The sequence below is a fragment of the Neltuma alba genome, unplaced genomic scaffold (genome assembly GCF_004799145.2).
Source record: "Neltuma alba isolate B1F8T4 unplaced genomic scaffold, ASM479914v2 tig00011654_pilon, whole genome shotgun sequence".
Classification (NCBI taxonomy): Eukaryota; Viridiplantae; Streptophyta; class Magnoliopsida; order Fabales; family Fabaceae; genus Neltuma; species Neltuma alba.
The window spans coordinates 92,587-105,627 of NW_021636301.1; the positions used below are offsets into that span (position 1 = coordinate 92,587).

The 13,041-nt window shown below is 35.0% G+C and overlaps 1 pseudogene; it reads right to left on the reverse strand.

The window, feature by feature from the left end:
• Positions 1-1,601: 1,601 nt before the first annotated feature.
• LOC114716393 (protein WHAT'S THIS FACTOR 1 homolog, chloroplastic-like) lies at positions 1,602-2,758 on the reverse strand (annotated as a pseudogene).
• Positions 2,759-13,041: the final 10,283 nt, after the last annotated feature.

Consider the following 13,041-nt stretch of genomic DNA (forward strand, 5'->3'; position numbering starts at 1 on the left):
GCCTGTAACCTACTATGTCAGAAGCCCAGAAGCATTAATGGCGGAACTGTTGTAACTGGAAAAACACGGAAACGGAGTCACAACGGCTAGAAGCTCTTCCGTCTAACGATTACTTAAAAACCTCAACTATAAAAGGTGCGAAGAAGCATTAATGAACAGAATTGAATATCCGAGCTACCATCTGTGATCATTTACTATTGCATTCAATACTCTGTTCTTTCAATTTTATTGAGCATTAGTGTTTATCTTCTATACACTCTCTAAGAGAGATTACTCACTCATCATTGATTACATTAGTGTGATACTCAAGAGTGTGGACTCTTGAGTGGGCTTGTAACCTTACAGGAAGTAAGGGAGAGTGATTGAGTGAATCAATTACTGTACTGAAGCGCCAAGAGCCCGATCAATCTTGGAAGATAGTGGAATACTCAGAGGTGTTCTGAGGACTAGACGTAGGTCAAATGGTTAAGACCGAACCAGTATAAACCTTGTGTTTGTCTCCCTACGGTGAAACCTTCCTAAACTTACACTCTCTGTTTTTGATAGTATTCATTTTTAATTCCGTAATTTTTTTTAACTCACCCAATTCACCCCCCTCTTGGGTGAGACTGCCACTAACACGTAGCACAACCCGACACTAATTAAAGAATTGAGACAGGTACCAGTTATAAGAAAATTGAAACCACTTTACGTTTTGTATTAAATAATTCAAACCATTTGGAAATAATCCCAAGTTAAATCCATCTTAAAAATTACAAAACTCATTTCCTTAAACCAAACCATCCAGAATTTCAGAAAATACAAATTCTTTTACTAGAGGAAGCAAAATCCAACAGGACCAATATTATCTTGTCTCTCAGACATGCAGCTAATGAGCCAACATATGACACCCAATTGACAACTTTAGGTTGGCCAAAGCATAAAAAACGTAGCAAGAAAAAGTGTTCTATAACCCATAATCATTTCAGTAGGTACCAACAAGTGTTAGTTTAAGTGGAAGGGACTTGGGCACCTTAAACATCATATCCTGGGTTTGATCCTTAGGACAGTGTGTATGGAAAAAACACTGTTGGAAAGGGTACCTACTATGGCACCCGACAGTATCCTGAGAGATTAGTCTCTTATAGTTTAGGTGAGAGGATAATCTGGCCAACCAAAAAAAAATTCAGTGGGTACCACTTTGAGAATGGAGGCATCTAATTCTGCATAGGACAATAGCTAATTTGAAGTACCAGAGAGCACATGAGCCAAATTCAGATGCCTTGTATCAATCATAGGAAATATTCTACTCTTCATGCAAGAAAGTTCACAATTCTTTTGCCCCCCTATCTATGTGGTACAAGTAATCACATCATTTCCATTAGGGGAAAAAAAAAAGAATTTGATGGAGAAGTCTTCAAATCATATGAAGGAAGACGTACAAAGTAGATCAAAATAACTTGCTAACAAAGAAACTGATAATTTGACTAATTCACAGTCTAACTTAAAACATCCATCATAAGCATCCATAAATTACTTGAAAGAAAATATCAATATCTATCCGAATTAAATGAGCAGATAATTATTAAATCAAATCCATAATGTGCATACCTATGTACATCTCATGAAGCATCATCATCAAATAGAACTTTATATAGAAACGTTTTCTTTCTCTTCTGGGTCAAGCAAACCTCCCAATTTATTTCCCTTATCCTCTGAGTAAGAAATTCCAGCTCTTCTATCCTTTATTTTATCTACTCTAGCCAAAGGAAGGCCTTTCTTTCTCCTCTTCTCCAAATTCATTAGGCAATGCCTCTGATTATATTCATGAAGTCCTTTTTATATTAGTTCCCCAAATTTATCCTTCACCAACACCAATGGATCTTTATAAATTAGTTTAGAGCCATTATATCCCTCTTGAAGTAGAACTGCATAAATTTGATACTTATTTGAAACGTAAAATATCCCAGGATGCTTAAGCAATAAAATGTTCAACTTATGGGGTATAACAAACTCCCTCCTAAAGTGACTCAGTTTGACAAATGAGGCTTTTTTCCAGAGAGCCAATGACAACAATTCATGCAGCAGACGGACTGCCCTCTTCTCCGTCAACTTTAATCCCTCCACCAAGCCTTGTGGGTCCATGTAAGATGAAATATAAGGGCTTGAATTAAATTCATGAAATCTTTCCCAAGATTTCAATCAAGTTGAAGGTAATAAGCATGTGAAACTTGGGTGAGTTCCCTGTTTTTGAGCAGATGCTTCAACTGTAGAAATAGCCTTGTTCCAAGATGCCAATTCTATTTCTATTGCATTTCGTCTTCCACTATAATTAACAATCCGAAACATATCTGGATACTTTGGAATAATTCTGATTAAATAATCATGTGGAAAACCAAGATTTCCCTTCAGATCATTAATTTTGACAACATTAAGTCTCTTATTTATACCGATCGTCAACAACTTCCCTAACCTCCTAACAAATATTGTTTCATGCATGTCTTTAGCAGATTCTTCTTCTTCCACCAAATGCATCATCCGCTTTGTCAGTCTAGAGTGATATTCATCAACATGGAGAAGAATCTCAAAACAACATGGATATTTTTTTCATCCAATTGTGAGCTTTGCCTTGGAGATCAAGATTCTTAAATTTCTTCTAAAGAACCTTCACAGGTATCTCCTGATTAGTATATCAAAGGATAATGTTCTTGATTTGATTATTGACAATCCAGCAAAGATTGAGAGATAGAGCTGATTCAAGATCCGAATCCTTCTTCATGGACTAGAGTGTGAAGTTCTGCACAAGCCATTGGAGCTATGGTGTAGCATAAAATCTACTGCTACTAATTTTTATTGTATGCAGAAACATGCCGGTCTCTAATGAATCAGCATTCTCATTCACATGTAAGACTTGATATAAAGTTCACCCCGACAAGTTCCAAGCAAAACGACAAAAGATTCATTCTTCCTCCAATGTGCTTCAATCCTTTTTGACTGGAGATTTTCTTATTAGGACTAAGCTTCTTCAATTTTTGGATCTCCTCTTTCCACATTTCCTCTTGTTCAAGGCAGAGCTCCCCCTCCCCAAAAAAAAAAAAAAAAACCTCCATCAGTCAGTTTTGGACTAGCCACCTTGACCAAAAGTGAGCAATGATTCGAGGCCAGCAACACAAACTTCTACACCAAGTTTATCCTTGTAAATATTCAAAGCAACAAAAGAATGAGATATTTATACTTATAATTTCTAAAAGCAACAACAACCAAATCCAGTGATCGCTTTCTGTTGTCATAATATGAGAAAAAGATTGGTAATCCTTCTCAGGACATAAATAATATTGAAAAAATCCCGCCATACAATGGACATAAACAAAAAACGTAACAGTAAGTCATCAAATCATAGTATATATAGAAATCAGTTAGTTTAGATCAACCTATGGAAAAATAAAGCATTTGCATTATGCAATAGACGTGTAGAGATCTCATTTTTTTTTTTTCCAAGAATAATTCCTGAGACAGAAGATAACTTCAGGCATCTTTCTCTGCTACTTGATATCCAAACTAAAGATGATTCATCCTGTAATTCCAAAACACTTTAATGAGGACAAACAGAGTGAGCTTAAACATGTGCAGAAAGATTGTCCTAGAAATATATAACTAATAATCTCAAGAGGCATATATGTTAGAATATGTAACATACATGCACAGCAATAGAGCCATAATATCACTATCAATATTACTATCACTACATACTTAAAGTGGGCAAATAACATTTACTTGAGCAGCAATCTCTAAATATGACCCAAATAAATAAAAAAATGCGTTTCCTTTATTTTATCATGTAAACACTAATAATTATTCTTTCGCCTTGAAAATCACTAAATATGGCATCAAAATCTGAGGTGCTTCATACTCACTAAATCTAGTACTTGGCAAAGAAACCAAAGAAATATTCATCACTAATCCTGAGATGATATAGACAATATAACCTAACCATTCATTCTATCACATCCCGAAAAATTTCATCTGGATATAGGGAATAAAAAATTGAGATGAGGGTCAATGTAGGAACTAGATGGAGAGATGAAATAACTTTTGATGTGAAACCCTGATGAGGTCCAGGCTGACATTTTCATAATTATCGGTCTAGGAAGGAAAATATGAGAAAATTTGAGAAAAACTCTAGAAAATTTTCAAAAAAAATGGGAAAAGTGTGAATTAGAGGTTTTGGAAACTTGGTTGAGGCCCAAAAGGTAGAATTACGGTGAAAATAAATTGTTATGGAATTTTTCGTAAACGAAAGTTTTTTAGGAAAATATTAGAAAATAAGAGAAAAATAATTATCTTAACTAGTTAGAGGCCCAATAAATTTGAAAAAAGATAGATAAATCATCTAAATATTTATTTGAATTTATAAAATTAGTTTTAGGCCTTGGAAGTTTAGGAATTTATTTTAAGGAATTTATTTTCCTACAGTGATATCGATAAAGGCCTAATCGGAGAAAATTCAAAATAAATACTTAGAGGTGGTAAAAAGTTCTAAAAATTTCTAGATCATGTTCTTGTATTAAAAGGTGAATTATCATAGAGAGAAATGAATTTTTAGAGGTTTGAAAAAATTATGGAATGTTACTAGTGAATAGTAACTGATAAAGCTTCAAATTGGTTTGGGATTTTGTTTTGAATTGTGGGCCAACTTTTTGAATCAGTCCAAGCCATTTGTGGGGTCCAAATTGCACCTAATAAGGGCCCAATTTTGTTGCTTGCTGGCTACTCCAAGAATTAATTAAATAAATACAAAATTAAGAGATAAATGCTTAGAAAAATCTAAAGATTGGATACTTGTTCAAATTTGAACTTCCCTTACATTTGATGGCTGTCAACACACCCTCTTATCTATCATTTTGGATGTGCAAATCAGGGGGAAAATGGCAGATTAAGTTTTCTATAAATACCCCCTAAAATACAAAAAAATATTGGAAAAATAGAAAAACAAGGGAAGGTTCTGTCACTTTGTTTCCAGCACTAACCAATTGAAATTCTCAATGGTTTTGGACAAGGAATTATTCAACTTACATCAAGGAAACATTAAGGTATGCTTATGCCTTTCTATTCCCAAGTTTCAAGCTTAGTTAGTTGAGATTTTTGGGTTAAAAAATTAAGGAAAATGCTTGCTAGACCATGTGAGATTTAGGAAAGGATAGAAACCCTAAATACCAAGTGAAATAAGTAAGATTAAGTGGTGTATGGTTTGGTTTTTGGAAGAAAATCCACTAGGGTTATATATGTGTGATTCGGCCTAGCACTGTTCATGTAGAAACAAATTTTTTTGGCTTGATTTGATAATTTCAATGGGTTTAGAATGTGTTTTTGTGTAGGGATGTGTTATTGGGAAGTGTTTAAAATCATTGGAATCAAAAATAGAATTTTTAGAAATAAACACCCCCTATTCGGCCAGCTATTGTTCATAGGGAAGGAGTTTGATTTTTGAAAATTTGATTCCATATTTGAATTCCTAATAAAAAATTGTGTAGGAATGAATCATGAGGTTATTGATTCTAAAGAAGGAATCATTTTATTAAAAATCAAAGAAAGGGGGAGGAAATGTTAAGTTAAAGTTTAAGAATTGTGTTTAAGTTGTTTGGTTATTAATATAGCCTCTGTTTATGCTTGATTTAATAGGCTTTGTGAGGAGAAGTTAAGGAGGATCACTATCCCTTAAGGAGACCAAGTTAATCAAGTGATAAAATGTAACAACCCCCGTAATTCATGGTAAATAAACATTTTCAAAACGACAATTACTTCGAAAGGTTAACTATGATAGGAAGGACAAAACTAATCAAATAGAAATTTACCATAGTCATTAACAATTTATTTCCATAACAAAGCAGTAGCTACTATTCTAGAATAGTAAATATAATTAATGAAATAAGAAGTAATCAACACTTGATTTTTTTTTTCACGTATGTATCAAATCCATCAGCAATACTCTGGAATCTCAAAATACAATTAAGATCAATTATAAATAGGCTAGGGCCTTTAAGGCCGTCAGAATAACAGTCATTATCGCCCATAACAATCGCAACCAAAATAAAAGTCACATATGTGTCTAAAAGGGCTTCGCTTAACAGTATAATTCCAGAATGCAGCGGAAAAGTTAAAATTATATTAAGTATAACAAAAAGGCCCTAAAGTTTGGCAATATACATCAACCAAATCATGTATACCAAAACAGAGGCTATACAGAGTGGAAGGGAAAACTCAAGCCTCGGACACCTTCCCCTTGGGACCAATACCTGAACCCTCGCCTGAAAAAATGTTAAATAACCACGAGATGAGTCAAATTGACCCAATAACAACAATTTCAATTCAACCAGTATACAAGGAGTGATTATAAGATAGTTAAGCGGGCAAAGTACAATTTCAAATAACATATAAGGTAAACATCTTTACAAAAAACAATATATAATAATTTCAAAAGATAACTTGCATGCATAAAACTTCATCAACCATCCTTATAATCTCCTTATAACCTCTGACAGAACCCATGGGCTAATAATACATAACATGATTCGTCTCTTTAACAAGACTGCACCAAGCTCTCCAATAATAAGGTGTAACTTGGCCAAAAGTTACAGAGCTCATATCAGACCATGGTTTCCCTTTGCTTGGAATACGGAAAGGTGTCATGTCCCTTGGGCTGACCCTTGACCCGGCCAAAGGAAGGGTGATACCGAGGGCCCTAAGAATGTTAAAGCCAGCCACTGGGCGCTAAGTTGCGGCTATACCACGTGGTATAAATAATCAAATCTCCCACCATTACATTTCAGCCCAATCCAATACAACTCCATAAACATTCCAACCATTCAATTTCGCATAATCCAATATTCATAAAGTATCCTCAGATTCAATAATCAAATTTTTGTTCAACATCAACAAGATATCCACAAGATAAAATAATTCATGCCCACTTAACTAAAAAATTTATCAAAACATAAATTTTCATATATATATATTTTACTTTTCATACATAAATCACCATAATATATAATGATAACATCTATAATATCAACATATGCTTATAATCACGTCAACAAGCATATAAGGTAAACTAGAAAGTGGTTACCTCAAGTTCTTGATACAAGAACAAAAATGAGAGGATTCAAGACCCAAGAGCCCAAACCAAGCTCACTCTACAATAATAAATTGATAAACATATATTAATATAAAAAGACTAATTAATATCGCATTAAAATAGTTTATTAACTAAATCCCCATAATTGGCTTACTTTAAAAAAAATTATCTTTTGGAAAAATAATAATTCATCTATTCTTTCAAGTGACAATTTTTAGTACTTCCTAACTCTATTTCTCTCATTCACATTATTAATAAGAATAATCCCTTCAAATCATCCAAAAATCTTCAAAAAGTGCTTACTTTAACTCTTAGAAAAATAATCATATATCAACTATACCTTCAATCATTATTACAATCCTATTCCCTTCTCCATTAATCATTCCCCATTCATTAGAATCAATAACTTATAATATTTTTCCCAATTTATTCAAAACACCCAACTTTCACTAGTTAAAGTCTCTCCAAAAATCATCAACACTCCCATTTCAACAAAAATCCTCAAAGTTCAAGCATTGAATCCTCAATATAACCTCAAATGAACTCAATTAAGAGATAAATTTAGAAATTAATATCATCATTAACACTAATCACCATTTTCCAACCAAACCCTAACTTACATTGCCTCAAATCAATTATCTAACTAAAAATCTAAGTCTTAAGGCTTCTATTCTAATCCCATAAGTTCCATTAGTATCATCAAAATAAGTTAGAAGCCTCCAATATTAAAAATCTATCAAGCCCTACAAAAATGCATTTTCTGCCAAAAACTTAGAAAAATAAAAGAAGAAGCTAAATAGATAAAGTAGGATAAAAATGACTTACCTAGATGGGACCAAAAAGACTCCCTCCCACACACACCCACTGCAGTGGTAAGGAAGAAGTGAGGGAGAGGGAAGCACGATGGAAGGAACAGAGAGAGGGGGAAAACAGAAGGTCGCCTACTAGACATGCCGGGCACAACGAGTGTGTGCGTGCGCGCTTGATTTTTAGAAAAACCCCAAGTGTTGGTCACGTCACGTGAGCCCACACTTGTTGCCTTGAATTTTTTTTTTTAAATAACTAAAGGTGAGAGGGTCACGGGAGTTACTCCCTTCCCTCTCCGGTAACGTGGCCACCCACTTATATTATTTTATAATATATATTTTACTTATTTAATTATGTTAATTATTTTTAAATTATTAATGTTAATATTTTTTTTCCCAACATAACTTGATTTATTTTCTCTTTCTCCTAAAATTATATAGTTTGTAATTTAAGTCATTAAGAATAAATTTTATTCTATATAAACTCCTTGCTCAAATAGTAACATCTAATTACTATTAATTAATCACAACCATAACTCAAAATTTTAAAAATTTTGGAATGTTACATAAAAGGTAGTTTTGAATTATAATTTGATTGTATATCTTGCTGTTTAATATGATTTATTGTTTATTTGGATTGAGAAACTTGTGTTGTGATTTTGGTTGGTTAAATAACATTGGTTTATGCTTTGGCCAAATGCATTGAATTGTGTTAAGGTGAAAGTGTTGATGTTCGTCTCCTAGCATGAGACTAAGCATGATTTTATGTGATTTGAGGATGTCTTGAAGTTCTATAACATGTCACATTGTAACTTGCTTGATTTGCATGATAATTGTAATTCAAATGCTACTGAGATTTTATAGAAATCTCATTCCTCCTATGTTAAATTATGTCTCAAATAGGGAATGACTCATCTATGGATCAAAGCAAGGAATTGGTGCTAGGATGAAAGAGTATTGTGAATGTTATGTTGACTTGGACTATTATGTAATGTGATATCAAATTTTATGTTAAGGTTGTAATGAATTATGATGGGTAATATCGTGTAAATTAAATCTATATGACATGCCCTAATGTTGGAAATTGAATGGCATAATGTCAAAAGGATGTGGGAAGAGGAAAATGGGAAAAGAATTTAAGAATGGAATTGGGGGATGAAAATTTCTTAAAAGAGGCTAAACTTGTGATACATAAAATAATAAGCAATTGTTCAAATTTGGACCTAAAATTTTGTAGGCAAATAGATATTATTTTTATCTTTAAATCAAGTAGTAAACCATTAAAATTGGAGTTTTGTGCTAAGAGTTATGCTCCTCCAAAGTTGGGCAAAAATACTGAAAATTCAAAAATTGACCATATGAACAGTGCATCTTGTCAAATTTTCTGGTGCTGTTCTGGATCGAATAGAGTCCAATGAATATCTTTTCTCTATAGAGCTCTTAGCAAGCTTCACGTGAAAATTAGAACCACCTCGTTTCAATTTTTCTAGAATTAGTTATGAATTTTCAAAGTTGGTCCAATTTCAGATGAACAGTGTACGGACAGAATAAAATATGAAATTTTGAAACTAAAATTTTTCATCTGGAAACGTTGAAAAACACCCTATAATAGTTCAAATTAATGTATAATGGGATAACAAAGGAGGTGTTACACTTTTTGGTATCAGAGTAAAGATTTTGGCTCTGTTTTTGTGCACTGTGTTTACAGTTATGTATTGTGCACAATGACCAATTATTGTTGATTGATTGTGAATGTGATTGTCATTAGTGATCATGAATTATGGTTGTTTGATTGAATGCTCTTAGTTGGGATTATACCTTGTGATAGATTGGTATGCTATAGATTGAGTTGAACGCAAGAAGTTATAGCTTGCTGTAGTGATGATTCTGGGGAAACGGTGAACCAGAGGATGCCGGGGGAACCATACCCTGATTGATACCATCCGCATGTTTCTGACATCGATGATCTAACTCCACTACCCGGATATTACTAGCCCCTCTGGGAGATAGAGGACATATTCTTTAAGGAAGACTCTAATGATGTCATAAAGTTGGAAAAAGGTGATGCCCAGAGTGCTACAAGACCTCAGCCACACCCTGATGAGGTAGGCCCCAGTGCGATCAGGGTGGTACCTATTCAGACTGGGAAGCTAGAGCAGATCGAGGCCAAGGATCTGCCAATCAAGAAGAGACCTTTGTCAGTAAAGAAGAAATTTAAAGATCATAACAGTCTCTTCAAAGAATTCATTGAGCTTGGTAGACACATAGATCCAACACAGAATCGGTATGCTATGATCTACCTGGACTACTTCTATTACTTGAGGTTACTGCATAATGAAGTAGTCGAAGAAGGGTCAGCAGGTGGATGACTCATTATGGTGCCGGGTGCTATTAGAGACACTACCTACCACCTGGGTTTGGCAAACCCAGATCCGGCAGCTCTGCAGATACCTAGTGATTTTGATTAGTTGCTGGATTACTTAGAACTTTTCAAAGCCACTTTGTTTCCGTCTTCCTCTGTTGGGTTATAAATATAGGATGACTATATACTATGCTATGCTAACTGTGGTTGGCTGTGGCCCTATAATTTTTCTAACTATGCCTGATGTATAAATTAACTGAAAAGCAATATAAATATCATTTATGTAAATTAATGATTCTGTTTCTCTTGTAGTTGAGACAAAAACGACAAAATTGTAAGAGGAAGACGAGGATCCAGAGGTAGGGGAGCCAGTATAAGGGAAGAGTCATTGAGGCCCCCTATTGATCCAATAGAAAGAATTATGGAAAGATTAGAGGAATAGCAGAGAACGATGGCTGAGATGCAACCCACACAAGCTAGGCAGGAATAAGAGAGGGATGCTGCTATAGCTACAGCAGTAGCGGCAGCATTGGCACAGTTACAACAGTCTAGGTAAGGAATAGCTGGGACAGCCCAGCCCATACCACCACAGCAACCACAGGACGTAGCTCTTATGAGACCCTAACCCGTTGTAGAGCCTGATACACTGCAACAGTGGATTGTTAAGTTCAGCAAACACAACCCTCCTGCTTTTCAGGGAACCTTTGATGTACATGTAGCTGAGACTGGATAACGTGGCTAGAAAAAGATTTTTACTATTTTGGAATGTCTGTCTAAGAGGAAGGCTCAAATAGCAATATACAAGTTGGAAGGGGAAGCAGATAGATGGTGGAAGAACACCGAGCTGGTCCTCAGGCTCAGGGCAGGGTGTTTGCCCTCAATCAGGAAGAGGCTCGTAAGTTGCCCAAGATGATCCAAGGTACGGTTACTGTGAATGGCCACCTTATGGATGCTTTGTTTGACTCAGGTGCCAGCTACTCATTTTTATCACATGATTGCGCTAGGCGCTTAGGTCTTGCTGTCGACACATTGCTGTATGATTTGTGTGTTTCTACTGCTACCAGAATGAAAAATTTAACTTCTGCTGTTTGTTTAAATTGTATTGTCTAGTATGCCCACTGTTGCACTACATTAGACCTGATATGCAGGCCTTTCTGTGATGTTGACGTTATCCTTGGTTTGAACTGGTTATCCTCCCAAGATGTCCTCCTTGACTGTAAAAACAAAACAGTGATCATTCCTACCCTAGAGTTAACCCCCTACGGTGGAAGTGAAATTGAACATGATTTTGGTGGCTCAAGCAGATAAGTGGTTAAGACAGGGTTGCCAAGGTTATATAGTGTTCTTCTCGGTAAAGGCAGAAATGCAAGAAGGGATTTTAGATATCCCGGTGGTTCGGGAATTCCCTGAGGTATTTTTGACAGAGATTAGCGGATTACCCCCTGAAAGGGAGATTGAATTTGCTATTGATTTGATGCTTGGAACGAACCTGATTTCAAAGGCTCCGTATCAGATGGCTCCAAATGAGATAGTAGAACTAAAGAAGCAGCTAGAGGAGCTTCCAGAGAAAGGGTTCATACACCCTAATGTATCCCCGTGGGGTGCACCAATATTATTTATAAAGAAAAAGGACAATAGCTTGAGATTGTGTATAGACTACTGTGAATTGAATACAGTAACGGTTAAGAACAAGTACCCGTTACCACGGATCGATGATTTGCTAGATCAGTTGGTAGGAGCCATTGTATTCTCAAAGATCGACTTGAGGTTAGGGTACCATCAATTGAGTATCAAGGCAGAAGATATCCTGAAGACTGTCTTCCAAACAAGGTATGGGCATTACAAGTTTCTGGTGATGCCATTTGGTTTGACGAACGCAGCTGCTATATTCATGGACTACATGAATAGGATCTTCTAGCTATACTTGGACTAGTTTGTAGTGGTATTCATTGATGACGTCTTGGTGTATTCCAAATCACCAGAAGACCATGAACAGCATCTACAGATTGTGTTAGGCACGTTGCGGGAAAAGCAACTGTATGCTAAATTGAGCAAATATAAGTTTTGGCTAAATGAGTCACTGGTTACACAAACACTTTCTACATCACACATGGTTAATTTCATATTTGTGATAGATTACTAAGACATTCATAGATTCCTCAAGAGATCGACATCTAGGTTAGTGCCACTTTATTGCATTTAGCTTAGTTTTATTTGACAATCTAACGACAAGGCTACATCAACCATTTTCAGGAAACAATACATAAGCAGGACCTTCGGGGAAAAATCTTGAAGCTCAATAACTACAGCTGACAATGAAGAGCTTCTAGGCCTTACTTTATGCAATTTTTTAGTATATTGCCACACATCAGGACTGTATTCATTTGGAACTTATTTTACTTTCTCATATTTTATATTGTTTGTCTTGATGAACGTATTACATTTTCTATCTTTGGTTTATTTTGCTTGGACACTAGCTTGGAGTATTGGTAGTAGACCTAAGGCCCTTAGGTTGCATGTGATTGGATTATTTGCAGATCCACGATGTGATAATGGCAATTTCTGTAAGTTTAGTCTTTGTTAATATTGATTGAGATACTCAAATCTGAACTGTTATTATAATATATGAGTTAGAGGTGTGTTGTTTTATAACCGTGTTAGCTATGACTAATCTTTCCTAACTTGGTTTGCATGTGAATGTGCTATATGATAGTGTATGTTAATTATAGATGATAAGTTATTTCTTTTTTTAACCATGATAG